Raw genomic sequence first — 6,291 nt, 5'->3', positions numbered from 1 at the left:
TTTACATAAAGACATTTAAATTAATAAATTTGTGGTTATTTTTAATTATAGCTCACTTATACATAGTGTTTGATAATTAGTTTCAAACATAACTCGTATTTGACAAAAAGGGAGGTTTTACTTTAAAAACGGGTCAATAACCTGTGAAGTTATGTACAAAGTTACTGTTAATTGGTAAGATAAATTAATCGTCTCCAACATCATTTTCAACAAAAACATTCCGGTTTTCCCTTGTACGATTCACAGTTTCATTTATTACTTTGTTATTCGTATTACTGTGTTTATTATTTTAAACATTTTAAATACATTTGTAATCCTACTATAACCCATCTTATTTAAAACAAACTACTCCTAATCAGTTACAAACACATCAATGTAATATTTTGAATAACTTATACCATTTATGGTTGAATAATGCCCCAAAGGAGTTATGGTGGACCACACATTCCAGTGGTGGGGTTATAACAGGGCTTGTGTTTAAACACCAATATTCACTCAGACAACAATTTATTGCCTCTGTCTCTGCTTTGTTTGTTTGGCTGGTACCCACTAAACAATGTTCTATCATCTACAGTTAACTCTGTTTATATAATGAAGTGCCTGTAGCTTTTGTACCAAGTATAATATCCTACACATGGCATATTTTATAGTCCTCTCAACCTCGAACAAAACTGTACAACACTCAATGCTGTAACAATTATGCTTCGAAAGTTATTGCAGCTTATGTAATTTTGTTTATTTGTTTGATTGCCTTAGAAAGTCAATGTGATTTAATATTTTCAGTATATTCAATCAGATAATATGTCCAAAAAATACACAAAAGAACAAAACTGTACAACACCCAATGCTGTAACAATTACGATTCAAAATTTGTTGCAGATTATGTAATTTTTACATTAATATCCATAAAATAACGAAAATATCGGATTTAGAAAAGAATTAGATTTTCACTAAAATGTCTCTTTAAACATTTCTTGTTTATTCCCTATGTAAATAACATTAGTTTAACTAGTACTTAGGTTTACAGGGAAAGTACTAAAGTGTTGATGGAAATATTAAATTTACTGTTTTTGGAATTTTCTCCTTATCCATTAAGCGCATAATAACATTTCAATATACTAAATTATTATCTTTTTACTCTACAAAATGGTTTTTTATTGATATTGCAAAATTGTATGTGTTTAATAAATTGTTACCCTATAAATCCTCCCCTATACAGTTCCTAAAGTCTGATCATGCTGGTTTGCACACTCCTTCAAATAAATGTAGGTTTACACGTTCCTACCAAATTACATCAAAATCTTATCATTTTTGATCGAGTAATCGTGCCAACGGACACCTAGGCTATAAATAAATATACATTTATTTATGAATTTCAACGGATGGTTATTTTGGCCTCTTGAGACTTAAAAATGATAAAGTACGTAGGTTCTGGGTCCAGGTCCAGGTCTTACAATGACACCTAAGGTAATAGCTTATTCCCTATATGAGAAATTTTCTAAAAATCTGTATGAAAACAATTTACATTCCTATTTTGATTTGAATAGTGACTCTATCAAATTTCAGCCTTCTAGCTAATCCGGAAGTTGGATTGATTAATCAGCAAGTGAGTGTCTGACAGTGAGAGTTTTCACTTTTATATGTTTAGACTTCAACTTATCGTAAACATTTTAAATTAGTACAGTATATTATTCTTTTGATAATAAATATTAGTAAGTACAGTGCCAATGCAATACCCTTGATCTTACTGCTACACGTCTAATTTTTACACACTGCCATCAGCCTTGGTTAGAACCAAATATTAGGAGCTAGGAAATATTGTGGACCCTATTAAATATTGAAAATGTACGTCACTTTAGACATTTTATGTTTTTTTTTTCTAAAAAGAATGTGTTTTAATTTTATTTCTTCAAATTTCACGTTTAATGCTAAATATACTAATTAAAACTTATAATAGCAGTAGGCCTACCCCAGTGTAATGATAAATCACATGATGTGACGGGGATTAGTGTTGTCCTTGTGCAATATTGTGATGGTGGTAAATGTGTTTTATAATCTTATAATAATAAAAGTGAAACTCGATAATCAAAAACAATTTGTTGTAATGTTACAGTTTTTATACAAAATACAAGTATTTATTATGCAAACACATTGTTTGTATATTTACACTTAATATGGCCATTACTTCATTATTCAGTCATATCTTTAGTCCTGGTTGTTATTATATTTTTTCATCAAAATAAATTTTTTGTTTAGGTAGAAATCTTTTTCCTTAATTAACGAACAATATTCTTTTTCCTTGTAATATTGCCGAATTGTTTGGCGATCAGCCATTCATTCTTACTTTTATTCAATCACAAAGCTAGTAAATATACAGGATAAAAAGGATGACAAGTTTATAGACACAATTTTTCCAATGCAATTTGTCATCTCAACTCCACCCTTTTCAGCTTTGGTCGTCGCAGCTTAAACCATAGCCCCATTAAAAGCATTGCCTCATTTTGATATACAACTGCTATAATACAGCAATCAAGTGAATAACGTATTTTAATTTTACATTTCGTAATATTTTTTGAAGTTTTAAATAATATAACACTGGATAATACAACGATATTGTGCCATGAATCATATGAGAAGTATATACGAGTAATTACAAGTATTTTGGAACCAAGTATATAAGTATTGCTTAATATTATTTTACTACATGTATATTACATCAAGCTTTTCGCCCATCACCTACTAAGAGTAATAACTCCCACTAGTACGTTTTTAAACAAATCAAACACTTGATAGATGTTGAATAGCTTTACCAAGAAATTAATTGTTTAATTATCGAATGGTTGGCTTCTAATTTCAATGACTTAACGAGAAATTCAACATCGCTGTCAAAACGATATTTAACACGCTTTCAATTTTATTGAACAAGAGACTTGTCAAAAGTAATTTCCACCTTAAAAAATTTATTTTATTTTCCTAAGGTAATTATGCATTTTTGTGATATTTTAAATTTATTTAATTCGAAAAAAAATTAATTATGAACGACATATTATTCAGCTTACAAAAGTTTATTTTTGATATATATACAGGGTGTCCCGGAACTCTCTACCAATATTTTAGGACATTGATTCTGGGTAAGAAACGTACCTAAATATCATATTTAAATTGTCCGGAAGTCCTTAGTTACTCACACAGCCGCCATTTTGTTTTTTTAAGTTATTATTTTTTTCTAAAGAATGGTTAAACATACGAAATGGAAACTTTGCACAAGCATTTATGACAACTAGACAAAGCTACAAAAAAATTATGAAGATTTTTCAAATTCATAAAACAAAATGGAGGTCATTTAAAATTTTCTTTCTTAAATAACTAAAAAACCATTGATTTTACAAAAAATTTAAATGGCCACCATTTTGTTTTATGAATTTGAAAAATCGTGATAATTCTTTGGTAGCGTTGTCTAGTTGTCCTTAATGTTTGTGAAAAGTTTCCATTTCGTATGTTTAACCATTCTTTAGAAAAAAATTAAAAACTGAAAAAAACAAAATGGCGGCTGTGTGAGTAACTAAGGACTTCCGGACAGTTTAAATATGATATTTAGTTATGTTTCTTACCCAGGATCAATGCCCTAAAATATTGGTAGAGAGTTCCGGGACACCCTGTATATAATAAATATAAAGCCAAAAATTAATAATATTAAGGCTACCAACATAATTAATACTAGTTTTAAATGGAATGGACTAATATAAATCAGGTAATTCTTCATTACTTTACGTTTGTAAAACTTATAAATATTGTAAAAATTGAAAACTGTTGTACCATGTAGTACCATGTAGTTATTTTATGGAATAATTCCTTTACTCATTCCAAATACCACCCTACCGCGTGTATTTGTTTAAGAAAATGCCTACTTCAATTCATGTTACACATTTAATAAAATTACCTTGAGACCAAGCTTTGCTCAAGGAAAATCATTAGTTTACTTTGAGATCAGTCTTAGTATTGCAGATACGTTAATCCAACTGCCACAAACGGTTCCAACCCTCCGCACTGCTCGCCTTTACTACTTCATTCACGACTCCCTACCTCTTGGACGTGTTTCCCTTCCTTATCATAGCATTTTAGTATTGCAGAAACATTGATCTAACTGCCACAAACGGTTCCAACACTGCTCGCCTTTACAACTTCCTTCACCTCTTCCTACCTCGTGGACCTGTTTCTCTCCCATCCTATAGAATTTAAGTATTGCAGATACGTTAATCTAACTGCCACAAACGGTTCCCACACTCCGCACTGCTCACCTTTACTATTTCCTTCACAACTTCTTACGTTTTATAAACTTTCTATTGTGTCGTTTCCCTCCCTTCCCATAGAATTTAAGTATTGCAGATACATTTATCTAACTGCCACAAACGGTTCCCACACTGCTCACCTTTACTCCTTCCTTCACCACTTCCTACTTCGTGGACATGTTTTTCTCTCCCTTACTCATTTTAGTATTTCAGAAACGTTAATCTAACTGCCAAAAACGGTTCCCACACTCCGCACTGCTTACCTTTACTACTTCCTTCACAACTTCCAACGTCGTGTACCTATTTCCCTCCCCTCCCTTAAATTTACGTATAGCAGATACATTTATCTAACTGCCACAAACGGTTCCCATACTCCGCACTGCTCACATTTACAACTTCCTTAACCTCTTCCTACCTCGTGGACCTGTTTCCCTTCCTTCTCAGAGAATTTAAGTATTGCAGATACGTTAATCTAACTGCCAAAATCGGTTCCCACACTCCGCACTGCTTACGTTTACTACTTCGTTCACCACTTCCTACGTCGTGGAACTGTTTCCCTCCCTTCCCATAGTATTTTAGTACTGCAGATACATTGATCTAACTGCCAAAGATGGTACCTTATTTGAACGACCAAATAGTTAATATAGTAAAATAGGAGAAAGCCAAGTTAATTCAGCATTTGATTAGAAGTATTTCCCTCTATATCGAGTAATCTTCAAATGAAAAATAAAACTCTCCAACGAGTAGTGATTATTCTATTTATAATACTTTCATTCTATTTAACTTGTAGACTTTTTGGTGAGACAAGTTATAGTTATAAATATTTTATGTACAGTATTAGTAACTCCAAACACGTAATTCTTATATGAAGTAAATGGGAGAGTTATAAAATCGTTGTTAACGTTAACACAAACCACTAAATGTACTACCGTACTACTTAAAAAATTATGAGTAAGCACAAAGCAAACTACAATAAAGATAAATCAAACAAAACAATTGTCCCAGATATAATTTGAAATTGTATTTTAAAAGGACAAAATATCGTAAGCATTAGTCAATTTGACTTTCATATTATTATTGCGTAAAAATAAAACATTCATAAATGCTGATATAGATACCTTGATAACTAATCAGCTCTTATATGGTAGGAAAAATTAGAATCGTTGTATTGTAGGTGTGTTTCTTATAGGGTATTTTGCGTTGACAAAGATTTGATGCATTAAGATCAGTGTTTGCCCTTTAAATATCAAAATCCTTTCGTATAAGACGCCAATGGTAAAGCACCTAAAGAATACAAGGAAATACGTATAAGGTTTTTTTTCATTATTGCGGACAGAAAGCTATTTTTTTATTGCAGTTGATATCAAAGAAAGTAATAAGTAAACAAACACTAGCACGCGTAGTGGGAAAATAAATTGCAAGTAAATTAAAATTAGCTGTTTTTACTCTGTAACAATACAAAAATGATAACAATAATATGCATACGCTTGTGTTTTTAGCGAATTTCCCATTTAGGGAAATACCCTAAGACCCTTAGGCGATACGAAGTTCGCCGGGTCAGCTAGTATATATATATATATTTGTGCGTGTCCGTTAGCGCGATAACTCGAGCAAAAATGATCCGATTTTGATGAAATTTGGTACAAACGTGTAAACCTACGTTTATTCGAACGAGTTCGCGATCCAGCATAATCGGACCATGGGAACAGGGGTTTATGTGGTTTTATGGGGTAAAAATGTGTTTTCCCATTTATTACCCTAAAAACAAAAAATTTTGCAATTTCTTTCTAAGCCGTTTTGTAGAGCTTAAAAAAAAGAAATAATTTAGTATATTGAACCGCTGTTGTATGCCTAACGGTCACGGAGAAAATTCAAAAATAGTTTAATTTAAAATTCCCATGTTATTCTTATGGAGAAAATAAAAATTGTTGTAGTTTACTTGTTTATGGATATATATTGATAAAATTTGGCAAATTTATTTATTTCATCCCATACTATTCAC

Source organism: Macrosteles quadrilineatus, unplaced genomic scaffold, assembly GCF_028750875.1.
Source record: "Macrosteles quadrilineatus isolate MER2022 unplaced genomic scaffold, UCM_ALF_1.0 Scaffold_1__1_contigs__length_201487025, whole genome shotgun sequence".
Lineage (NCBI taxonomy): Eukaryota > Metazoa > Arthropoda > Insecta > Hemiptera > Cicadellidae > Macrosteles > Macrosteles quadrilineatus.
Note: the sequence above shows the minus strand (reverse complement) of the source record.